The sequence below is a fragment of the Pseudophryne corroboree genome, chromosome 6 (assembly GCF_028390025.1).
Source record: "Pseudophryne corroboree isolate aPseCor3 chromosome 6, aPseCor3.hap2, whole genome shotgun sequence".
In the NCBI taxonomy this organism is placed as follows: Eukaryota; Metazoa; Chordata; class Amphibia; order Anura; family Myobatrachidae; genus Pseudophryne; species Pseudophryne corroboree.
The window spans coordinates 85,537,561-85,546,796 of NC_086449.1; the positions used below are offsets into that span (position 1 = coordinate 85,537,561).

Here is a 9,236-nt window from a genome sequence, read left to right on the forward strand (position 1 = left end):
GCCTGATCCATGTATACTGTATGCCTAATTCACAGCAAATAAATAATTAGAATCTGGTAGATAAAGTTAATAAGTCACCTGGCATAGGCTACATAATATGCAAACAGATACTGATATGCACAGAGGAGATTTTAGATGCAGAGTTAAAGACCACAATATAAGATCTGCGGATCCTTAGGAAGTGTATAAACCAGAATTATTCATGCTAACACCCTACACCAGTGGTTCCCAAACTTTTTTGATCCAGGGCACGCTACAGTACAAGATTTTTTATCACGGAACCCCTAGAGCAAAAGTTTCTTATTGAAAACTTTAGAAAGAAATATTACATTAAGGGCGGGATGTATTAACATCAGTGATGTGCACCGGACATTTTTCGGGTTTTGTGTTTTGGATTAGGTTCCGCGGCCGTGTTTTGGATTCGGATGCGTTTTGGCAAAACCTCCCTGAAAATTTTTTGTCGGATTCGGGTGTTTTTTTTTACAAAAAACCCTCAAAAACAGCTTAAATCATAGAATTTGGGGGTCATTTTGATCCCATAGTATTATAAACCTCAATAACCATAATTTCCACTCATTTCCAGTCTATTCGGAACACCTCACACCTCACAATATTATTTTTAGTCCTAAAATTTGCACAAAGGTCGCTGAATGACTAAGCTAAGCGACCCAAGTGGCCGACACAAACACCTGGCCCTTCTAGGAGTGGCACTGCATTGTCAGACAAGATGGCAGATTTAAAAAATAGTCCCCAAACAGCACATGATGCAAAGAAAAAAAGAGGTGCAATGAGGTAGCTGTGTGACTAAGCTAAGCGACCCAAGTGGCCGACACAAACACCTGGCCCATCTAGGAGTGGCACTGCAGTGTCAGACAGGATGGCAGATTTAAAAAATAGTCCCCAAACAGCGCATGATGCAAAGAAAAAAAGAGGTGCTATGATGTAGCTGTGTGAGTAAGCTAAGCGACCCAAGTGGCCGACACAAACACCTGGCCCATCTAGGAGTGGCACTGCAGTGTCAGATAGGATGGCACTTCAAAAAATAGTCCCCAAACAGCACATGATGCAAAGAAAAAAAGAGGTGCAATGAGGTAGCTGTGTGGCTAAGCTAAGCGACCCAAGTGGCCAACACAAACACCTGGCCCATCTAGGAGTGGCACTGCAGTGTCAGACAGGATAGGACTTCAAAAAATAGTCCCCAAACAGCACATGATGCAAAGAAAAAAAGAGGTGCACCAAGGTCGCTGTGTGACTAAGTTAAGCGACCCAAGTGGCCGACACAAACATCTGGCCCATCTAGGAGTGGCACTGCAGTGTCAGACAGGAAGGCAGATTTAAAAAATAGTCCCCAAACAGCACATGATGCAAAGAAAAAAAGAGGTGCAATGAGGTAGCTGTGTGACTAAGCTAAGCGACCCAAGTGGCCGACACAAACACCTGGCCCATCTAGGAGTGGCACTGCAGTGTCAGACAGGATGGCACTTAAAAAAATAGTCCCCAAACAGCACATGATGCAAAGAAAAAAAGAGGTGCACCAAGGTCGCTGTGTGACTAAGCTAAGCGACCCAAGTGGCCGACACAAACACCTGGCCCATCTAGGAGTGGCACTGCAGTGTCAGACAGGATGGCAGATTTAAAAAATAGTCCCCAAACAGCACATGATGCAAAGAAAAAAAGAGATGCAATGAGGTAGCTGTGTGACTAAGCTAAGCGACCCAAGTGGCCGACACAAACACCTGGCCCATCTAGGAGTGGCACTGCAGTGTCAGACAGGATGGCAGATTTAAAAAATAGTCCCCAAACAGCACATGATGCAAAGAAAAAAAGAGGTGCAATGAGGTAGCTGTGTGACTAAGCTAAGCGACACAAGTGGCCGACACAAACACCTGGCCCATCTAGGAGTGGCACTGCAGTGTCAGATAGGATGGCACTTCAAAAAATAGTCCCCAAACAGCACATGATGCAAAGAAAAAAAGAGGTGCAATGAGGTAGCTGTGTGGCTAAGCTAAGCGACCCAAGTGGCCAACACAAACACCTGGCCCATCTAGGAGTGGCACTGCAGTGTCAGACAGGATAGGACTTCAAAAAATAGTCCCCAAACAGCACATGATGCAAAGAAAAAAAGAGGTGCACCAAGGTCGCTGTGTGACTAAGTTAAGCGACCCAAGTGGCCGACACAAACATCTGGCCCATCTAGGAGTGGCACTGCAGTGTCAGACAGGAAGGCAGATTTAAAAAATAGTCCCCAAACAGCACATGATGCAAAGAAAAAAAGAGGTGCAATGAGGTAGCTGTGTGACTAAGCTAAGCGACCCAAGTGGCCGACACAAACACCTGGCCCATCTAGGAGTGGCACTGCAGTGTCAGACAGGATGGCACTTAAAAAAATAGTCCCCAAACAGCACATGATGCAAAGAAAAAAAGAGGTGCACCAAGGTCGCTGTGTGACTAAGCTAAGCGACCCAAGTGGCCGACACAAACACCTGGCCCATCTAGGAGTGGCACTGCAGTGTCAGACAGGATGGCAGATTTAAAAAATAGTCCCCAAACAGCACATGATGCAAAGAAAAAAAGAGATGCAATGAGGTAGCTGTGTGACTAAGCTAAGCGACCCAAGTGGCCGACACAAACACCTGGCCCATCTAGGAGTGGCACTGCAGTGTCAGACAGGATGGCAGATTTAAAAAATAGTCCCCAAACAGCACATGATGCAAAGAAAAAAAGAGGTGCAATGAGGTAGCTGTGTGACTAAGCTAAGCGACACAAGTGGCCGACACAAACACCTGGCCCATCTAGGAGTGGCACTGCAGTTTTCTAACGAGAGGATGAGTGCTTCCATCCTCATGTGAATCTGAACCACTAGCCATGAACATAGGCCAGGGCCTCAGCCATTCCTTGCCACTCCGTGTCGTAAAAATGGCATATTGCCAAGTTTACGCTTCTCATCAAACGCTTTTAATTTTGATTTTTGGGTCATTTTACTGTACTTTTGTTTTTGGGATTTTACATGCTCTCTACTATGACATTGGGCATCGGCCTTGGCAGACGACGTTGATGGCATTTCAACGTCTCGGCCATGACTAGTGGCAGCAGCTTCAGCACGAGGTGGAAATGGATCTTGATCTTTCCCTGTTTTACCTTCCACATTTTTGTTCTCCATTTTTTAATGTGTGGAATTATATGCCAGTAATATATCAATAGCAATGGCCTACTGTACCGTACTGCTATATACTGTATTATATACTGGTGGTCAGCAAAATTATGCACTGTCCTCCTACTACTGCGCACAACAACTAAAATGCACCACAGGTATGGATGGATAGTATACTTGACAACACAGAGGTAGGTAGAGCAGTGGACTACTGTACCGTACTGCTATATATTATATATTGGTGGTCAGCAAAATTATGCACTGTCCTCCTACTACTGCGAACAACAACTAAAATGCACCACAGGTATGGATGGATAGTATACTTGACAACACAGAGGTAGGTAGAGCAGTGGACTACTGTACCGAACTGCTATATATTATATACTGGTGGTCAGCAAAATTCTGCACTGTCCTCCTACTATATATACTGCGCACAACAACTAAAATGCACCACAGGTATGGATGGATAGTATACTTGACGACACAGAGGTAGGTAGAGCAGTGGACTACTGTACTGTACTGTTATATATTATATACTGGTGGTTAGCAAAATTATGCACTGTCCTCCTACTACTGCGCAAAACTTAAATGCACCACAGGTATGGATGGATAGTATACTTGACGACACAGAGGTAGGTAGAGCAGTGGACTACTGTACCGTACTGATATAATACTGGTGGTCACTGGTCAGCAAAATTCTGCACTGTCCTCCAACTATATACTACAATGCAGCACAGATATGGAGCGTTTTTCAGGCAGAGAACGTAGATATTTTCAGCACACTGAGCACAGATATTTGCAAGCACACTGAGCACAGATATTTGCAGCACACTGAACACAACTGAGAGAACGCTGCACGTCCTCTCCCTTATATAGAATACGAATCTCGCGAGAATACGACAGCGGGATGATGACGTTCGGGCGCGCTCGGGTTAACCGAGCAAGGCGGGAGGATCCGAGTCTGCCTCGGATCCGTGTAAAATGGGTGAAGTTCGGGGGGGGTTTGATTTCGAGGAACCGAACCCGCTCATCTCTAATTAACATATATCACCGCCCCTCGCAGCGATGCTAATCGCATAAGTAGCATCACAATGCGGTGACGGAGGCCCCCCGCGATACCTGTGAGGTGGTGTGCGGGGGGTCTCCGTCACCTCCCTGGGCTCTCATCTCACCTGCCGGGAAGCAGCAGCAGGCTGTCCCTGGCACCACCTCCTCCTCCCTACAGCCGGAAGGACCTCCGGCTGGGTGGCTAGGGGGAGGAGGAGTTTGACTTCCGGTGCCAGGATGCCTTAGTGGAGGTATGCCGGGGGTAGGGGGGGCGTTGGCAGTGGCGGGGGGCAGAGGCAGCGGGTTGCTGCGGCCGGTGTTAAGAAGCCCATAGTCTTCTATAGGGTATCGCCATCAAAAGATGGTGATACACTGTGCAGCGAAAATGCGGCCGTCGGGGATTAGTACATATGAAAATTCTGTAAAATCCCCCTGGGGGGTTTACCGCATTATTTTCCATTAGTACATCCCAGCCTTAGTGAATTGTGTTTATATATCATCCTTAAGTTCAGTTTTGTAATGAGGGACAAGATTTGCTTCTGTTTGTCCACATATTTTATGATTGGCAGCCACCAGCACTGGTTTTGCCAATTACATTAACTATAAATAATTTGAATTGGTCCTGGACCACCAACTTGAGGCACCCCTACAAGTGTCCCGAGGCACCGCTGGGTGCCACGGCACACAGTTTGAGAACCACTTCCCTAGACAAAACAGATTTTCTACACAGCCAAACAGTCAAATGAAAATCTTTGATGAATGAAGAAATGCCAAATTATATGATTCCAAAGCACTCTCCTTGCTTGCCACCTTGGGGCAGACTGAGCAGACACGTTTTGTGACTCCATGCCTGATTGAGCAGAATAAACCAGCTTGGTTCAGAGTTTGTTTTGTGACATCTTAGAATGAAAATGGAAAACCTATAATTAGCCATTGCATTGAAAACACTAGGAGAATATACCAGCTAAATGGTTAGGTTCGGTATAGATACATAAGTTCAGTCAGGAGAGGTTAAGGGGCATACTGTATTTATTAACATTATTTTTACAAAAAATATTTGAAAAAGGGGTGTTTTCACATTCTTTTCACATTCTTCTAGTATCACTCAAATGTATTAAAGGGCTTTTGGAATAGTTTTCGTAAAACACTGCTCCAAACTTTTTAATACCTTTTTTTTTTTTTTAGCAATCAGAACGCATTCCCCACACTTATATTGGGAAATGCGAACTGGGCAAATTTACAATTTTTTTTTTTTAAAAACCGCAATGAGCCCTGTGATAATTATGCTTACTTCAGCTGGCGAAATTACAGGGATCATTGCGATATCCCTGCTTTTGCGCAGCTTTTTCTAGCCCCCCATCCTCCAGCAGAGAAAGCTGTGCAGTGACCCGAATTCAGTGATCAGCTATGTGTGTCTGATGGACACACAAGCTGATCACAGTTAAAAAAATAAAAATAAAAGAGTATAATTACCAGTGCCAGGGGCTGGTGACTGGTGCTCCGGTGCAGGTTGCCGGTCATCAGGTCCTCCTGTGCACTGCTGTGACTCCCGGTGCAGTAAAGTGATGCTGCAAAACGGCAGCTCACTTTTCAGCACTGAGGGTCAAAGCAGGGTAGATGCTAGAATCAAGTGGGCTAAGGGACCTTTTCCGTCTGGGGGAGGAGTCATGACACAAGGGGGAGGAGCTAGGCCAGCAGGATAGTTCCTCTACTATCCACGCCACCAACTATTAACTTTAGTAATCAGGTGGCGAGCGGAGCGAGCCACCGAGCCTGAAGCGTGGCGAGCGAAGCGAGCCCGCGAGGGTACTTTTCGGGTACCCTGTTCGGCCGTAGCTCCTCCCCCTGGTGACGTGTCTCCTCCCCTAGGTACGTCACAAGGTCCCTTCTGCCACTCCGATATAGACTCAACCGTCAAAGCAGTGCACAGGATTCGATGCCCGGCAGCCCTTCAGGAGCACTGATCACCGGCGGGAGGCGGTAACAACACCGGCATCGCATGTGCAGCAGGAGCTCAGGGTATTTATTAAAAAAAATGCCCCAATAATGCTACGGAGGGCATTCGCAGGGACAGAGCTTTCTCGCAACCTCTGACCCTGCATGCATTTACTGATACATCCATGCAATGTATACAATGATCTCATTCGTGAGTTTGGCTGATTTTATCACATCCCATCCTAAATCTGAGGATGCGGATGGTAATAAATCGGCCCCTAGGTCAGAAGATGAAGTAAGTCAGAAGAAGAGAAGATGAGGAGTTAAGAAGAAATTGGAGCTGGAGGAGATGGTGACACAGAATATTCCATCATGATCGCTCATTATTGTAACTATGTAAATATATACTCACAAGTATACAATTTATGTAGGAAGTGCTAAGCGGGGTGATTCAGACATAATCACTGCTGTGCGTTTTCGCACAGCAGGCGATCAGGTCCTAACTGCGCAGCATCGTCAGTCAGCAACAGGATGGTGCAAAAAATATGATCGCACAGGCATTCGCAAAGTGATTGACAGGAGGAGGCTGTTTGTGGGTAGTAACTGAGCGTTTACTGGGAGTGTCCGGAAAAAATGCAGACATATATGATAAACTCCTTATATGATATATGATATATTAAATATAAATATAATATATATATGATTCCAAAAATATATTTTATTTTCAATGTGCATCATATGCGGCAGTTTTTTTTTAAATCTCCTGCCGGCAATTGAATCTGCCCCTTGGACTGTATCTTATCGTGGCCACATTTTGTCTGCCTTTTTTCTGTTGATGTAACTTAATATACGTACACATCATTTGACTGAAAATAACCAGGTATTATGTAACACTCCCTCTTAAATACTTCATACGACACCTGTATTATATTCTCAGTGTTATAAAATGTGAGTGTAACGTAATACGTTTTGCACTAATCAGTTAATAAATACATTTCACACTGTGCACTATGGGCCTTTTTCAGGAATGGATGCAGCCGATGCATTTGCATGCAACGGCCGCATCCATAGGGTCTGCGCAGGCGCTCCGGCCTTAGCATGACCCTTTACCATGCCATCGCATCCCGGAAGGATGCAATTGCATGGTGGTTGACAGATGATCGGTGTCTGGGGGTGGCAAAGATTGGGAAATGAAGGTGCGTCATGGCCGTTTTCAGGGCCGTCCGATGATGTCTGCTGCGTTTCTGTGATATGAAACATGGCGGTAGGGCCCCTGCCTACGCAACCCGGATGCATAGGTAGGGGTCAACCTATATTCAATGCAATCACAATTGATTTTTGACCACATTACGATGTGGCGCCACACATGCTGGGCGGCCTTGCATTGTGCTGGGCGGCCCCCAGCATGTGAGTATACGGTCGCAGATTTCGCTCTCTGAATAGCCCCTTAAGTTCTAGGTATTTTTCTCTTCAATGTTTTTGTTTTCACAGAGAGAAAGACACACACCATGTGACATGAAGGGAAGAGAACTCTATATTACTGTATATGCAACTCAATCTAGGTGAGTGTGGATCTTGCATTATTTCACGTAAGCCCTGGTGCACTTACTAGTTGTCACTGCAGTGCACACAGAGGAATACCGTGGGCACAGCAGGTGGAGAATGTGCTTAAAAGGCCCCTTTCTCTGGCTGTTATTTTATTTCCGCAAGGTATCAAAAATAGACTAATATAAACCTATCTATGCGAGTACATCACTAAATGGGATACAATCAGGTAATGCTCTCGTTATATACTGAATATTGTTATGTTCTTCTTACTAGACTAATCACAGTATGACAAGAATGTGCATTTTCATCAAATACAACTTGTTCCAAACCCTCTTTATTTATTCATTTAAAACTATTTTCCCTATAGTTTTGTCATTTACAATAGATATCTAATTTTAGACATATTATCAGTAGCAGTATCATTTGTAGATTATTATTGTCAGTACAGGTTGAGTATCCCATATCCAAATATTTCGAAATACGGAATATTCCGAAATACGGACTTTTTTGAGTGAGAGTGAGATAGTGAAACTTTTGTTTTTTGATGGCTCAATGTACACAAACTTTGTTTAATACACATAGTTATTAAATATATTGTATTAAATGACCTTCAGGCTGTGTGTATAAGGTGTATATGAAACATAAATGAATTGTGTGAATGCAGACACACTTTGTTTAATGCACGAAGTTACAAAAAATATTGTCTAAAATGACCTTCAGGCTGTGTGTATAAGGTGTATATGTAACATAAATGCATTCTGTGCTTAGACTTAGGTCCCATCTCCATAATATCTCATTATGGTATGCAATTATTCCAAAATACGGAAAAATCCGATATCCAAAATACCTCTGGTCCCAAGCATTTTGGATAAGGGATACTCAACCTGTAATAATAATATTAATACCTCTATTCTGAGTTCGTGCTGACAGTTCTTTGGAGGAAAGCACATTGTCTGTTACTCAGCAAAGGATCAGGTTTTACCATGCATCAGTCTGGCTGCACTACAATGCTACAAACATTAACGTTTCATTATAATAATAGCTCTTCTTTCCATCCATGTTAATAAATATACTCTGAGCTCCCCCATTGTTTTTCACCTTGCACATGTGCAATATTTTCCCTTTAGTAACACTAAGGTCCGTAAGACACAGAACTGACTAGAAAAGTTAGTTATTACTTACCACACTCTGTAGAACCCTGCCACGGTCGGATGGAAATACAGGTATGATTTCTTGCTCACTGTGAGATCTGACAGGTCCAGTGCAGCAGATGCTCTGTTATGCTGTGTGTAGATAGGCAGACTGGGGCTGTACAGCTACTGAGAGACAGGAGAGGTGGGAGTTGGCTCAGTATAGGAAATATCTTGCAGAGTCTGCACTTCCTCAATATATAATCTTGTATAAACCATTTAAACCAAAGGTTTTCAAAATATAATGAACAGGGGAAGTTGCATGTAATGTCACAATGGGATGACCAGTATATGATTGTTGCAACATCCAGCATAATACATGTTGATCTGCATTCTATATAACTGTCAATATTTCACTAGTATTA

General features: G+C 44.0%; 1 protein-coding gene across 1 annotated transcript in view; it reads right to left on the bottom strand.

Moving 5' to 3' along the window:
• Positions 1 to 9,000, bottom strand: part of LOC134936380 (beta-1,3-galactosyltransferase 2-like) — a 101,449-nt gene extending 92,449 nt beyond the window's left edge. The window contains exon 1 of the mRNA XM_063931409.1: positions 8,864 to 9,000. The gene's annotated coding sequence lies outside the window, so the exon portion shown is untranslated. The remainder of the gene's footprint in view (positions 1 to 8,863) is intronic.
• Positions 9,001 to 9,236: the final 236 nt, after the last annotated feature.